This window comes from Zalophus californianus, chromosome 7 (assembly GCF_009762305.2).
Source record: "Zalophus californianus isolate mZalCal1 chromosome 7, mZalCal1.pri.v2, whole genome shotgun sequence".
In the NCBI taxonomy this organism is placed as follows: domain Eukaryota; kingdom Metazoa; phylum Chordata; class Mammalia; order Carnivora; family Otariidae; genus Zalophus; species Zalophus californianus.
The window spans coordinates 93,886,262-93,903,395 of record NC_045601.1 but is presented as its reverse complement, the minus strand read 5'-3'; the positions used below and the strand labels follow the sequence as shown (position 1 = coordinate 93,903,395).

General features: G+C 38.2%; 1 long non-coding RNA gene across 1 annotated transcript; it reads left to right on the top strand.

The window, feature by feature from the left end:
* Positions 1-660: 660 nt before the first annotated feature.
* Positions 661-17,019, top strand: LOC113926290. Its single transcript, XR_003521270.1, has 3 exons — positions 661-824; positions 14,360-14,536; positions 16,927-17,019. It is a non-coding gene; the product is annotated as an uncharacterized LOC113926290 (long non-coding RNA).
* The last annotated feature ends 115 nt before the right edge of the window (positions 17,020-17,134 follow it).

The window sequence follows — 17,134 nt, the reverse complement described above, 5'->3', positions numbered from 1 at the left end:
TTTCAATCTTCAGTCATGATTCAGACTTGTTTTGTTCATTATACGAACATTATATACAATGCCTTGAGGTCAACTTAGTCTTACAGGATTAATTTTGTTAGACGCAGAGTGGGTATCCTTAAGCTGCTGATTTTAATCCTTGTATCTATACATTAGCATGATGGGAACGTCTTCCATGAACGTTCCAGAACGTAACGATGCATTTTGTGTATTTTCATTTAATTTCTAGTTACCCCTCTATTACGTTAAGCAATTAGGTAGCCGTCCAAAGTTTTAAAACTTCCGGTCTTGTCTCACACGTGTCTTCAAGATGGAATCACCCAAAATAGTAACAATTTTGGGATCGACAAGGTGACTTCCAGAGAAGTAACCTCCGGGCGCTGCCCTGGCTCTTGCGGGCCGCCATATTCCTCCTCCCACACCACCGCCCTCTCGTCCGAGGCCCACACAGCCGCCAGGCTCGGCTGGACTAGGTAGGACCCCTGTGCTCCCCCCACTCCCCCACCCCGGCGGTGCTCTCTCCCTCCCGTCCCCCACCCCGGCGGTGCTCCCGGGGAAGAGGGGCCGTGCGGCAGGAGGGGAGCCGCAGCAGCGTTCCGGCCTTGGGCTGGGCCTTCAGGACCGCGGGCTCCGGCGTCCAGACGGACCTACAAGAAAGCAGGCCCCGTGCCCCCGGGGACTACGCCAGGGCTTCTCTTCAGGCCCCCCCTGGACAAGGCGCGGCGACGACGGCGACAGCGCTTCCCGGGCCCAGTTCCTCGCGACCCACCTAGGCCGCTTGGGAAGCCTTCCCCGGCCACGGGCTCCTGGAAGGGAGGTTGAAGGTGAGTACACAAACATGCCTTTCTCCCTGTGCGCGGTAAAATGGCCACGCCGGCCTCTGGCTGTTTTTGCAGCGGGCGGCCCCCACCCCTCCCGGGCTTGACGGCAGCTGTGGCGACCTTTGCGACTGTCCACGTGGACAGGGGTGGGTCTCTGCTGCCAGCGCCTTGTTGATCGCCCCACTAGTATCCTTGGTATAAAACTGAATTTGCCGTGTAATAACAAAGAGAAGGGCTACAGGTCTACTCAAAAATTAAAGCTGTCCTTTGTGATGGTTTTTCCTCAACATTTAACCGGCTTGTATTTAACAGTGCTGTACTTACTAGCACCTTAGTCCCTTCAGCTATTTAGGCGTGCACTTCGTGATGGGCTTATCGTTGATGAAAGAAGTTGTGTTGCTCAGCAAGGCCAGTCTTACACTCAGGGCTGACAGGCCCCCGGCAGGAGCCCTGGGCAAGAGCGGACCCACATCACAAACTCGTGAAAATTAACTTATAAAAACACCTTCTCAGCTCTGACACAGTGCGACCTGTAACTCAAGACATCCACTTTTGTGACTCATACTTCAGGCCCCAGAGAAATGCTTCTCTGTGACTCTTGTCCACTTATCTTGGGTTGAAAGGCAATTGAATCCCAATGCTGTAAAGGTTTGTAGACTTGTGCTGTCGCCAGGATAGGAGGTACAAACTACTTTGGAGTGCAGGAGGATTTGTGTGGCAGAAACAGTTAGGAAAGAGAAGGAGAAATTAATTAGGTTTGTCTACACCGCCGTCGTTTCTTGCCTATTCTTCAATAATCACATCTACACCTTCTACTTTTGCCTCTCTCTAATCCATTCTCCAAATCTTTATAAAAGCATAAATCAAATTCTATCGCTTACCTAATTAAAACTCTGTAATGGCTTCAGGTTCTTCTAACACTCCTGACCCGTATCACCTTGTCCCATGGTCTGTCTGCATCTTCATGAACATGATGTTCCTGCAGATAGGCCTTCTCTCTGTTCCTGGAGAAATGCAAACTCCTTCTTGACTTAGGGCCTTGCATATACTCATATACTGTTCCTTTTTCCTTCGTCTTAGTATAAAGCTCAGCTCCATGAGGAAGACCATGCTGATATCCAGGTCCAGATTAGGTTTCTGTAATACACTTTCACATTCTCTTAAAAACTCTTAAGTCTGTTTCCTTTGTAGGACTTAATAGGATTTTAATTGTGTAATGTTTTTTCCCATTAGTTGTTTATTATATTTCTTCCCTACAGATTAAGAACTCCATGAGATCAAGGTTCTTTCAGGCATACCACCGGTCCTGAGATTGATGTCTGGCACAAAGAATGCACTTGGTTTTTCTTGGATGGAACGATTAATTGTATTGCTGCTCAGCAATGCCACTCTTAGATCCAGGCCAGATAGCTTAGAGAAATGAATGAACGAAGAACACCAGTAACCAATTGTATGATCTCTGGCATGTCTGGGTCTCAGTTACTTTATATTTTAATTGAAGATGATAATTCCTATAAAATAGCTACTTTGTAGAATTCTTAGAACATTTAAAATTACACACACATACCTGGAAAAGATTATTTTGATTACTGATGAATGTTTATGTCTGTGCTGTCAAATACGTAGGCATAGCTATGGTTTGGAATGAGTATATAAATCATTTAGGGTGAAGTATTATTGAACTGAAGTGGGTTTAAAAAATAACTGGGATCATTACTTTTAACAAGAAGTCCATTGGTAGCAAAAGCTCCAGGTACAGGTTGTTAGGACTCTGGCTCTGCCTCTTTGTCATTTATTCTGTTTCACTCTCCTTTGTGGGTTAGCCTTGTTTTCAGACCTACAGCATGATGTCTGTAGCAGTTCTGGCACAATATCTAGACACAACAATATCCAGAGAAAGAATATCTATTTCTGTGAGTCTTGAAAAGGAGAGAAGGCTTTCCCAGATGCCTCCAGCCCAGGAGACTTCCTCTCATCAGAATTGCATCACATTCCTGGCTTAAACCAACCCTGGGCAGGGGAATAGGATTGTCATGATTGGCTTCATTCAAACGGACTTCAACTCTTTGGTTGGTAGTGGCATCAGCATTCCTTTAATCATGGGGACCTGTGGAGAAGGGTGGATAATAGAACATTATAATTGTTTCTGGAAGGAGGAAGGAAGGATGAAGGAGATGGATTTTTGGGTAGGTAACCAGCAATCCTATTGTCTGCTATACAATATGTTAAATATATATCTTTAAATTTGTTTTTCTTACTAATGGAGGTCAGAAGATCTAAGACACTAGATAGTGTGGAAAGATGAAATATTGTAGTATCACACAGTATTTTTAAGTACAGAATATTAGGATTATTAGCAAATGATATCACCAGCAAGTCAGCCTACACTGGTATGCAACAATGAAGAAAGTTTCTCTACTGTGTAGTTAAAAATCATGTCTGATTATAAGGTAGAGGGAAGTATCAGATAACAAAGGGTTCTATAAGCAGTGACAGCTGTCAGGGGTAACATGCCTACTCTCTACCCACTTCCACTCTCATTGCAGACTTAGCTAATTGATCGCAACATACTCCTTACTGAGGGTGGACATGATTTGGAGTCTTTTTCAGACAGCTCCTGACTACCACTGGAGTTGATCCTCTAAAGAAAGCCTATCCACTATCTATGACATAGATATGTTACAGAACTATGTTTTTATACTGGGATGAGAAACCAATATACGTGAAGCAGACTGAAAAAAATTTCAAAGTAATTTGAGAGTGAAATTCAATAAATACATGGACCAAAAGCAGAAGAAATAGAAATATGACTAGTAATTTTATGCAGTCTTGGCTTTTGGTATAAGTGGCTTTTCAGTTAGACCCTGCAGGATGCAGAGGTTTTATGGATCGGTGGACGAAAAAAGGAAGAAAAAGAGGGAACAGGTCAGGGCATTAGCAAAGACAGGTAGGCAATAGGATCAGTGATACCAAAATATTGAGATGAAAATTTGCATGTCCCTAACCTTCTTCTCTCTGTGCCCTCTTCGTTCATCCCTTAGCACCTTATCATTCTGTTTGCCCTCACTCAAATCCCTCTGTCAGCAGAACATCTGACAAACTCATTCACACTAAACAGAACATGATTGATAAGGCTCAATGAGAAATCTTTCCCTGATCTATTGTGAATATTTGTTAGAAGCAAAGCTTTAAGCTGAAGTTGTGAGGTTAATAAGGTATAAGTTCACAAGGTAGTGAAATAGGAGTAGGGCAAGGGCAAGAGATATTTCAGGGACAGGGAGCCTTCTCCCAAGTCTGTGCAATCATATGACAGAGTGAAATACTGAGTAAGAACAAAAAGAGAAGTATTTTGGGCAAAGGCAATTTTTTCTGCCTACAGTGTCCAGTGCTTTAAAAAATGGCTTTATTGAGATATAATTTATATACCATACAACTCAACCGTTTGTGTACATGTCAGTGGTTTTTAGTGTATTCACAGAGTTCTGCAACCACACTCCTTTCTAATTTTAGAACATTTTCTTCACCTCAAAAAGAAATGCTGTACCCATTAGCAGTCATTCCCCATTCTTCCTCCCTGCAGCTCCTGGCAACCCGTTATCTACTTTGTCTGTATGGATTTTCCTATTCTGACCATTTCATATAAATGGAGTCACACAATGTGTGATCTTTTTGAACTGGCTTATTTCACTTAGCGTAATACTTTTAAGGTTCATCCATGTTATGGCAGCTATCGCTATTTCATTCCTTTCCATTGTTAAGTAATATTGCATTGTATGGATGTTCTACACTTTGTTTAGCCATCCATCAGTTGATGGACATGTGGGTTGTTTCCACTGTTTGGCTATTATGAATCATGTTGCTATGAACATTCATGTACAAATTTTTGTGTGGACATAGGGTTTTATTTCTCTTAGGTATATACCTAGGTGTGAAATTATTAGGTCCTATAGTAACTCTAAGTTTATTAACCCTTTTGATGGCACACCATTTTCCAAAGCAGCTGCACCAGTTTAAATTTCCACCAGCAATGTGTGAGGCTTCCAGTTACTCCACATTCTTACCAACATGGTTTTTATCTTGTCTTTTGAGTATAGCCATGTTCGTGGTTGTGAAGTAGTATCTCATTATGGTTTTAATTTGTATTTTCCTGATGGCTTGCCCAACACTTTTTTGTACCCTCCTTCAGCCACTGAAGGAGACATGGTTCCATTGTTTTTGTCCAGTGAAATTTCTTTTTTTCCCCTTTTCTAGCTAATGACCAATAGAGATTAACACAATGGATGGCTTCCCTTTAAATGATACTGATCCTGTTTATGATTTGGGTGATTGATACTCAAGATTTATTCAGGGGGTACCTGGCTGGCTTAGTCAGTAGAGCATACAACTCTTGGTCTCGGGGTTATAAGTTGGAGCCCCACGTTGGGTGTAGAGATTACTTAAAAATAAAACATAAAAAACCAAAACCATATTATTAAAAAATATACATACATATATTTAAAAAAATATATATATATTTGTATTCAGGTCAAGAACAGGAATACTGTTCAAAAATGAAAATCTAACTTGTGTGTGAGAGGAGCAGATACCACTGAATAGAAACTGAAAATCACAGTTTTGCTACACATGTCACTTCAATCTTAGTATATTGCTAAATGGCCCTTCGCTGTAATTTGAAATTGTGGGAGAGCAGTGACTCTCCTAAAAATCTTGTAGGAACTGAGAAAGATGAATAGTCTACTCTATTTCCTTAGATCTTCAGAACATTAGTAGCATTTTGGCATTGCAGGAAATCTTCATATTGCTTTCATTTTCATTTATCTCCAGTCAGAAGGAACTCAACTGTGAAATGATATTAGAACCCCTAGTGCAAGAGAGTCTCTGTTTCCTGAAGTTTGCTTGGCTGACTTCACTGGGCCATTATCCCTGAAGTGTTTGCAGAGGGCAACAGCTCTTAAGGACTTTAGGCAAGTTTTTATCATATCAGTTAACTTTGAGGGATTTCATTTTATTTTGATTATTGTTGTTTTTGTATATGTATTATGTTTATTAATTGTATTATAATCTTAATAGCAATTTATGATGTATTAAATTACAAGAAGGAATCTTTTTTTTTTGTCATTGATATCCTAATGTTTAGAACAGTGCCTGGTATGTTGTAAGTACTCACAAATATTTGTTAAATGGGTAAATAGATGAATTGAGTGCTTTTTATACCTGGCACATAATAAATGCTTGTAGATGTTAGCTGTTATTTTAAAGTGCAAGTTTTTGGTTAAGCACTTTACACTGGATACTCACTTAATTCTCCTACCAGCCAAGAAAGAGAAATATTGTTATTATAATATTAATTTTACAGATGAGGAAAGGAAGAGCTCAGAGTTAACTAATTTGTTCAAGGTCACACACTGGACTGGTAAGTGGCAGAGCTGCGGGTGGAACCCAGCAATGCTTGTCTACTAAGCATGTGCCCTTATTCACAGTGCTCCTCTGCCTTTGCTATTGAAGTATAAACAATCAAAGCCCTGTGTCCTTTTATCATTGCCTGGCAGCTCCTCAACTGCCGGATGTTACGATTTAAACAGAAGACGAGTGCAGTTGTGTCTGAACCACCTCTCCTTGCTCTGCGGCAGACGGTCCTTTGAAGTGGAGAGAACAGATATTCAGGGAATAGAAAAAGGAAACTTCAGACTGCTTGAATTTCATATGAAAAGTTGTCAGTTAGTATTATTGATCCACCCCACATGTAGCAGCTGGTAAAGGGTTTGTTTTAACTTGCTTTTCTCCTGATGTTTAGAAGTTTTGCTGGGAGTCACAGAATTTGAGTCTGCTTAAACTCAACCTAATCCTTCTGATGTGTTACTTTAAGAATTTATACTAGTACTCCCTTCTAATAATAATAGCTATTCCCAAAGGGTGAAAGAGGAAACTTAATGTGGTGGCTTATTCCAGGAGGAAAAAACAAACACCTTTTCTGAAAGTCAAGAAAAACATGAAAACAAAAATCAGTCCTGACTTGTATTTTAGAGTTTCTTGGAGCTACTCCTATGCTAATAAGCCTTAGTGACTAATTATAGCCAAGAAGAATAGGTGATATGTGCAGATTTGAAGAAATTAGGCCAGACATTTAAAAAATATATGAGGCTACTGGCAAATGAGATTTTTTAATAAAAATTGAGAACAGTTTCTGTCACAAATAATGATCTGTCTAGAAGGGTGATTGGAAATTTGTGGGTTAGTAGAAGAATTTTTTAAAAGTTGAAAGTTTTAAGGACATTCAGCAAGGCCAGATCTAGCCAGTATTCCTTGAGTAATAGTAGATTTTCTGGGACATGTGTTCCCCAATTTCATAGACAACTGGGGTGAAGTTATAGTGAGTGCTGCATGGCTGAAGAAAAAGTGTTTAGCAGTTACCAAGATACAAAAAAGCGAAGCTGGGGGATGTTTCCCTATGTTCATTTCTTTATCTCAGTTCATTTCCCATACGGTTTTTCCAATGGGAAATCTGACAGTAGTGAACATTATTGTTAAGTCTAGCAGGCCTCCATTCCTTTAATTATTATTATTTTTGTTGTTATTGTTATTTTAATTTTTAAAGCTGTCTGGATGTGGCTATTTGGCATGCAGCCTGAGCTGATCAGTATAGCTTATATCCTCCAGGCCACAGGCATTGATTTAGGAATGGAGACATGACCCAGGTTGAGCCAGTGGAATCAGGGTCCAGGCCTTTTGTCCAATTTCTTGGGTGAGAGAAGCTCTTCTTTTCTGCTTTGGTCGAGAAGAAAAGAATGTGTAAATCTGAGGCTGCTGGCAGCCATTTTGTCCTCTCTGTTGTCACCATGATAGGAGTGGATTCTTGGAGGTGGGAAGCAGAGCCAGGACTGGGAAGAGACTGGGTCCTGGTGACATGGTTTCAGCCCTTAGATCTAGCTGTGTTCAAATCATCCTTGTCCTTTGACTCTTAAGTTCCACAAGCCAATAAATGCCCCCACACCACTTTTTTAAAATCTATTTGACTTGGTCTCTTCCTTGCAACCAAAGCATACTAACTGATTTGTTGAGATAACTTAATTTAATTGACCTTTACCAGCTCCCCAACTAAAGATTCATACACATACTTACACACTAAGGCTACTTACAGTGGACTTTATAGCACAATCCTGATCATATGTAAATCTTTTACTGCTAGGTTTCCAATTAGATATATTATTTCATCTGAATATTTGAGGGTAGGTTTTATTTGTTTAGAGAGGGAGAGCGGTGGGGTAGGGGCAGAGGGAGAGAGAGAGAATCTTAAGCAGGCTCCACACCCAGTGCAGAGCCCGACAGGGAGGGGGGCGGGGGGGGCTCGATCTCACAACCTCGAGATCATTGACCTGAGCTGAAATTAAGAGAGCTTAACCGACTGAACCACCCAGGCACCCCGGGGGTAGGTGTTTTGTTTGGAAAAATGACATGGTGCCTTGGTAATAGTGTCCTGATGTAACTTTGTACTCTTACTTAATATAGTCTTTGTTTTTGGGTCTCAGACAAAACTAGGATGTTCTTTTTTAAAATTTTTTATTACTTTTAAAAAATATTTTTATTTGCTTATTAGAGAGAGAGATAGAGAGAGAGAACAAGCAGTGGGGAGGAGCAGAGGGAGAGACAGAGAGAGAGAAGCAGACTCCCTGCTGAGCAGGAAACCCAATGCTCGATCCCAGAACCCAGAGATCATGACCTGAGCCGAAGGCAGCTGCTTAACCAACTGAGCCACCCAGGTGCCCCAAATGTAGGATGTTCTTATGTCCTATCCTCGGGCCTGTCATACCTTTGTAGATAGTAAGTGTTATGGACTAAATGTGTGCCCCCCAAATTCATATATTGGAATCCTAACCTGCAGTATGATGGTATTAGAAGGTATGGCCTTTGGGAAGTGATTAAATCATGAGGATAGAGCCCTCATGAATGGGATTAAAGCACTTAGAGACAGCAGAGATCTCTCTTATCCCTTCTGCCATGTGAGGACACAGTAAGAAGACAGTCTTCTGTTAACCAGGAAGTGGGCAGACATTGAACCTGCCTGCTGGCACCTTGATCTTGGACTTCCTAGTCCCCAGAACTGTGAGAAATAAATGATTGTTGTTGAAGCCACCTAATATATGGCATTTTTGTTATAGCAACCCAAAATGACTAAGACAGTAAGAAAACAAAAAATATATGAATAATTGTTCATTTGTTCCTGTTAATTAAAATATGACTTATTTTCTTCTCTCTGGGAAGAAACATATTATTAGTGAGACAAAATTCATTGTCAGCACTGTCAGAATATTTTTTCTGTTTGTGCTTTGATGTAAATAAAAGATAGGAAACTTAGCATTTTCTTATTCCTTAGTCAAAGATTGTTTATTAGGATTTATACCCTGCATACTTTATTTTGTCTTTGAAAATATATTTAATTTAAAATATTTTAATAAGTTTATATATAAAAAGTTATACTTTTTTTTTATTAGGCTTCAATGATAGAAGCAGAACCATTATGGGACATGAGAGAAGGGATTTATTAGAGGAGTTAGAACTTACAGAATTGTGGGAGGAGCTGGAAAAGAGAAGGTCCAAAAAGGAAATTGAAGGATCAGGAAAAAAAAAAAATCATCAGCCAGTTAATATGAAAATCCAAAGATGTCCAGCTGCCAAAGTAAGACTGTGAAGGGGAAGGTTCATGGAAGAACCTATGGGTTGCTGAAACTCTCGGTAGCTAATGCCTCTGTGCATCTGCTGCCAAACGTCTGTGGGTGGGCCTGGGGCTGCTGTCGAGAGGAGAGGAAGTGTATGTGGGACTGAGGACAGCCAGGGCAAACTGGAACCTCTGCCAACTCTGCAGTAGTATATTCTTGCATTTCACCACAGTGGCCTTCAGAGAATCATGGCTAAACCTCACTTCCACTTTCTCCTTGCAAACATTCCTCTTTAAGCCAGCTCCAGTCTGGAAACATATAGGGAAGAGAATTTAGAGAAGCATAATTTCTAGCTTTATCACCATATTTGCTCTTCACACTTTATGATTGATTTGGATTTGAGTTAATTGAAGTGTTGTGCAAAAGGTGGTTATAGTAGGGGCGCCTGGGTGGCTCAGACAGTTAAGCGTCTGCCTTCGGCTCAGGTCATGATCCCAGGGTCCTGGGATCAAGCCCCGCATCGGGCTCCCTGCTCCGCGGGAAGCCTGCTTCTTCCTCTCCCTCTGTCTGCTGCTTCCCCTGCTTGTGCTCTCTCTCTCTCTCTCCCTCTGTCAAAAATAAATAAAATCTTTAAAAAAAAAGTTGGTTATAGTAAGGAAACACTGATACAAAGAAATCGCATAATGGTTAAGGACAGGGGCTTAGAGTTAGATGGACCTAAGTTTAAAGTCCTAGCTTCACCATTTTCTAGTTGAACAACTAAAAAAAATTTTCTCTAAGCTTTAGTAGCCTCATCTGTGAAAGGGAAATGCTAATCAGATCTACCACATAGAGTTGATGAAAGAATTAAACAGATGTGTTGGACTTAACATAGTGAATTGCAAATTGCAAGCATGCATGAGTTTTTGTTATTTCGAAACAAAATTTCAAATTTTGTAGAGGAGCTGCTGAAGGCAAGAGTTTTAAATGACAATAGTCAATTTGGATGTGGATTCTTCTCAGTACAATCCTACTCTCTCACAGTCTTAATTTACTGATTATTCTTGTTCATTTTGGATTTCACAGAAACAGCATATGTTGTGCTTACCTCATGATAAGCCTCATAGGTTTTGTGTTTTCCAAGTAAGCCTTTATTCATTTTTGTCTTGTACTAATAATTCTTCTCTGAGGTATGATAGTTTAATACTTTAATCAGTTTCAGCCAGTTTGGGTAGCTTTTTTCCCCCTTTCATATACATACAAACGTCATATAGTTCTTCCTTTTTAGTGTTTCTGATTGGCCTGTTGCATAAATTTTAACTGTCTTGGTCACAATTGGTAACAGTCCCTTGTATGATAGAAACAAGTCTGTAACACCATCGTGGTATTTTGGTTTTATTAGATTTTCTGCTAAACTGCCATTTCTTTCTTCTTCATAACAGCTAATAGGTTTTCTCAAGTCAATTCCTACTTAGATATGCTAAACTATACCATCAACATTGCCACAGTTGGGGAGCACATCCATTTAGTTCATATAGTTGCTATTTTAAGTTATTAAAGTAAAATTTTTAAGATAAAGGGCCAAAAAATGGTCATATCTCATATTGTGATGGTTGAGATTTTATTCATCATTATTTTAAAACACATTTTCTTGATAATGAAATAGAAGTAAGTTATAGAAGGAAATTGGAAACTACAGAAAAATACAAAGAACAAAGTAAAATCACTTGTAATCTTACAACTTGGAGAAAACTGCTGTTGATATTTTGCTGCTTTTGTTTCATTTTCAGACTTCTGTTTTCATATATAAAAGTTGATCATGCTATTTGTATGTATACATACAGGTACACAAAAACTCACACTACTGTTATTTAGTTTGGCATCCTACTTCATAATATATCATGATTGCTCCATGTTGGTAAAAATTCTTCATTCCCTATTTTTACTATTTATGTCACTGTTGCATATAAACATACGTAAAACTCCCTTCATAAGTCCTGGGACATAGTTAGCACTCACATGGTAACTGTTACACATATCTCTGTACCTAGAATTGCCTTTATTTGTGTAAATTCTTTGGACTTAGAATTACAAACATTTTAGTATTCTTAACACAAGTTGTCAACTTTTTTTTAAAAAAAGTCTTTCTTTTTACACTATAACCAGGAATTGATGAATATTTTTAGAAAGTTTATTCTCTTTTTACAAGGAACAAATGTTACCTTTCCCTCTATGTAATATTTAAAATGTCTGTTTTTTTTTTTATGTTAATGGTAATATGGTCTGCCAGAACGTGATGTTATGAGCTTCACAAGTGATTGTGTGCCTATACTTTTCTCCTGGTACTTCTTAGTTTTTATTTCATGTATCACATCAAATGACATTAAAAAGGAGAGGGAAATGAGCCATAAGTGACTCTTAATGACAGAGAACAAACTGAGGGTTGATGGAGGGAGGTGGGTAGGGGATGGGCTAGATGGGTGATGGATATTAAGGAGTGCACCTGTTGTTATGAGCACTGGGTGTTTGTATGTAAGTGACAAATCACTAAATTCTGTTCCTGAAACCAGTATTGCACTATATGTTAACTAACAAAATTTAAATTAAAAAAAAGTAAATGCTAAAGAGCTGCTACCAAATGTCATATCCACAAACAGTTAAAACAAAAGTATATATCCCTTCCTTATGGATTAGATTTTTAAATGGCCATTTTCCCTTCTTAATTTGAATCTTAAATTTGACTTTGTCTAAGATTAATATGCTGCTCTTGGTGTTTTTTGTTTCTGTTTCTGGTTTTTTTTGGTTTGAGTTTCTTTCCCATAAGGCTTTTACTTCTAACCCATTTTAATCATTCTAATTTTAATTGTTTCTTTTGTAAGCGGTATGTAGTGCCTTTATTATTTAATTGAGAAATTTATACTTTTCACATTTGTGATCTGAAGTGTTTGATCTTTTTTCATTTTATGATTTACCTTTCCTTACTATGACTAGTGTTTTCTTACTTTTTTGACTTTTTCTATAGATGGCCTATGTTTTATTTGCTTTCTTTTCCCTCTTTCAATGATTAGGAGACATACAAGATGTTCACTGTGTTTTCAAAGACAACTTTCCAGCTACATTTCAAATCTTTATTTTAGTAAGAATTACAAAGCAATTTTTTAATGTTTCTATGTCACTGCCTTTGGAGGTTTAAGAGAGCCTAACCTTCCATTCCTTTTTCTCTCCAAGTTCTAGAGAATTGATAACTGATACAAGGAGCCAAGTGGATCAGTAATGCCTAAAGTACATAGCTCTTTGACTATATTGGTAAGAGTTTAGTTCCAGGGAATTCAGTGGTAGAAAAATGAATCTATTCCTGCTTGCTTCATCAGGGAAAAATTTGTAATGTATTAAATAGTTTATGAAATTATCATAAAGACTGAAGAAACAGACTCTAGATTGAACTTAAGAGAGCAACTCCTAGGCTATAGTCCAGAATCAGGCCACCTAGGAAGCTTCTATCTCTTTTATAATCAGGAAGCATGCAGCTTCAGAGTGATCCTCTCATAGCCATGATCAGGAAGCTGCTTCTATTGCTGCTGACTATACAACTAAGTGTCACTTGTCACAAAATGTGCCAGCAAAATGGATGGCCCATGAAGCTAGGCACTGGACTGCAACTGTTGTCCCAGAAACACCAAAGGCCTCCATGATTTTGCTTGTTAGCAGAAATAGCAGCAGCAGCTGGAGAAGATGGCTTCTGCAACACTAGTGCTTTTTCACATCTATGGTGAGTGTATTTGATAGTCCAAACCTAAATCATACCTGGAAACTCGAGCTGCAAAGGAGCGTATGAATTATTTAGTTTTCTAGTCTCAACTTTATAGGAGTATTCTGTGCAAGGAGGATAGAATTGATGCCCAAAGTCAAATCTCTTATCTACAACAGGATTATAGCTGAAAAAAACTGAGACCGTCTCCGAGAAATGAATTTATCCATTCAGTCACAAGCACAGATGTACTGCATTCATCCTTTCCCAAGCCTCGAGGTTTGTTCTGGTGGTCTACCACTTGAGTCCAGGAAGAAGAGGAGAGCATGATCCACATGATCAGGCAGTTAAAGCAGAGTCAGGGAGGAGGATCAGAGAGAATGGGTGGAGCCCGTTTATTGCTTTGAGGCACAATGAATTGTCCCACAGCCTTCCCTGGAAAGTTGATATTGAGCTAAAGCAGGAATATGGTTTTTGTAGTTTGAGATGGGAACGTGAAAGTGAAGGAAAAGTGTTCTACCAACGTAACTGCCCTTGGTCTTTTAAAAAATAATGGTAAAATAGTGGTACGTTTTCTGAACATATAAATCCCCTCTGTAGTTGAAAATGTCTTTTTAGCTATCTTCACATGTGGATGACAACTTGGCAGAGTTACAGTCTTGGGTTATAGCCTTTTCTCCCTAAAAATGACATTGTTTGGTTGCTAAGTGTTTTAAAGGAAAAAACCTTAGGCCAGACTAATATTCCTTGGTAGAGAAGCCATTTTGTTTGTTTTTTCTGCCTAGAGCTTTATGGACTTTGTTTTAGCCTGTTAATTGGGCACATTAACAGAATATGTGGATATTTGTTCTGTTGGTTGAGATTTACTTGGAAAATTATTGGGCTCTTATACTAAGTTATAAGACCTTTTATCAGATTAGACAAGTTTTCTTCAATTCTGTCTCTCACTGTTTCTGTTATATGTTTTCTGGTTACAACTTGGGTAAAAACTAATTCTTAATTTGTTTGTTCTCCATTGACTGGGCTCCATATCTATCATATGTTCATTGCTTTCTCTCTCTTGTCATTTTTATGAGTTTCAAATCATCTCCTTTTTGATCAAGTCTGTGGTCAATACAGTTTTCTGTATTTCTAATTCATTTTCCATTTGATGCCAGGAACCCTCATCTGAAGCAAGTCTGATGATGTCTGACGATGACGCAATGACATTGAGTGTGTCTGTTACATAGAAATTTCTTTTCCCACATCACCTGAAGCTGAATTGGGCAAGACCATCCATCATGTATCACCAGAGCTTTCCTGGCTTCTGCCTCCTGGAGATAGCACTTCTTGGGGTCAGTGTCACCTACAGGGTTTTCATTTGTGGCCAAATTTCTTGTTGAAAAATTTGGTTCCTCAGCACGCAAAGAAAGACAAGTACTCACTGGGGCTGCCTTAGTAAGTACTCCTTTGAGGTAGAGGAATAGTTCTCCAGTTTTCAGGTAAATAATGTTTCATGTTTCATGAAGTGGGAGATAATGCCTGGAGAACAAATAGCCTTTTGTCCTTGTTTCAGGCAGATAAATTGTCCATTTCTAATGGCTAAGTTGACATAAGACAACCTGTATTTCCCAGTCTAGTTCCATTGATCTGATGACTAATGAAGATTCTTCTATGAAGTTGGTCCTAGCTTTCAGTGCTACTGTGTATAGTCTTTGTCTCTGCCTTCAGGGAGATAATTTAGTGGGAATTTGGATTACCCTATTTCAGGAACTTCTGACCAAGAGATTCTGTTTTAACTGAAAGCTAGTAGTACTATGATATAGGCTTTAAAGGTGTGATAATACTCAGAATCCATTCTGCAGTCAAACACTTTAGTTCATAGACAGTTCTTGAGATGAAAGTTGGTCTTAGAGAGTATCTAGGAAAATAGATGTTTATAATTTGGGAAAAATGAGGTGTTTCTAAAATTGGGATTAATCTTATTTTTTGCTCTTTGGATATTATACTTGCAAAATTATACTTACATAGATAGGCTGGTAGAGACTGACAAAAAGCTTTTTGAAATGTATAATGTCATTGAATTCTAACTATGAAAATCTTGGAACTTATAAAATATGAGAAAACTGATGCTAGAACTGGATAAGAGAGTGAGTTGCTTGTCTAAATGAAGAGTTGCATTTGACTTGTATAAGAGACTTATGATTATATGGTAGTCCCTAGGCACATGTGTCCATGTTAAGTTGAAAATTTAATTAATTATTGAAAAAATTAAAAATTTAGTTTCTCAGTCACATTAGCTACATTTCAGATGCTCAATAGCCACATGTGGTTAGTGGTTACTATATTGGACTGCATAGATACAGAACATTTTTGTCATTACAGAAAGTTTTATTGGACAGTGCTATACTGTACAACAATGTCTTTAAATCTGCATTTGCTGATGAACTCAAATACTATTGTTTTTTAATGCAATGTATTTTGGGAGGAGTATTTAAAAGTATCTAAGATTATGGACTCTTGGTTTTAGCTGGGTATCTTTTTTAAATAATCTTTTAATTTTTGAATAAATAAAATATTTAAAAATTTACAGAAAAGTTGCAAAGTTGGTATAAAGACTTGCCATATAACCCTTTTTAAAAATTTTTCAGTGATGTCAGTAGGTAAGAGAATGAATATTTATCTAGTCAGGCTATTCACATTTAAACTGATTATTAATATAGTTGATTAATATCTATCATGTTTGTAACTGTTTTCTTGCATTTTTCTCTGTTTCCTCTCGCTCCCTCTTTTTCCTGCATTTTCTGGTTTTAATTGAACATTTTATACGATTTCATTTTATCTCCTCTTTTAGCATATCAGTAATTTCTCTTAAAAAACTTTAGTGCTTGTCTTATTGTTTAGAGTACATGTTTTTAAACTAAATCTATCTTCAAGTAACACTATATCATTTCATATGGAGTACAGTTACCTTAGAGTATTCCTAATTCCTTCTGTTTGTTGTGGCATTGCTGTCATTCATTTCATTTATTCATATGTTATAATCAGTAATCACTCAGTACACTATTATTGCTTTAAAGAAAGAGATCTTTAAGGTCAATTAAGTATAAGAAAAAATAAAAGATTTTCTTCTCTAAAATGATTCCTTTCTTTGTGTAGATCTTGACATGTCATTTCTTTCTGCCTGAATAACTTCTTTTAACATTTCTTTTAGGGCTGTCTGCTTGTGATGAATTCCCTCACATTTTGTTTGTCTGAGAAGGTCTTTATGTCTTTTTCTCTTTTGAAGGATAATTTTGCTGGATATAGAATTCTATGTTGGTGGTTTCTTTCAACACTTTAATTCATTCTACTTTCCTCTTACTTGCTGGTTTCTGACAGAAGCCTGTTGTAATTCTTATCCTTTATTACTCCACAGGTTAAGACACCCCTCCCCCCATTCCTTCTGGTTTCCTTCAAGATTTTCTCTTTTGTCTTTGGTTTTCTGTAGTTGGAATATAATATGCTGAGGTGTCCTTTTTTTGTGGCATTTATCCTGCTTGGTGTTCTCTCAGCCTCCTGTATGTGTGTTTTGATGTCTGTCATTAAATTTTTGAAAGTTCTCAGCCATTATTACCTCAAATATTTTTCTACTTTGTTCTCTTTTTTCTCTTTCTGGTATTTTAATTATGCATATATTATACCTTTGATATTGTTCCCTAATTCTTTCGTGTCTTGTTGTTTCTTCTTTTCTCTTGTATTTCAGTTTGGGAAGTTTCTGTTCACCTATCTTCAAGTTTTGTGATGGTGGTAAGGTCTGGGGAAAGGGAGCATTCCATAATCTCAGTCTTTCTGAAGGTGAGTGTCTTGGGGCCTTCCAGTGTTTCTCTAGTATAAGGGAGAACTTGTCCACTACCCCCTTCTCTGGATGAGACGTTTCCAGTTTCCAGTCCTTGAAGTCCTGACCCCTATTA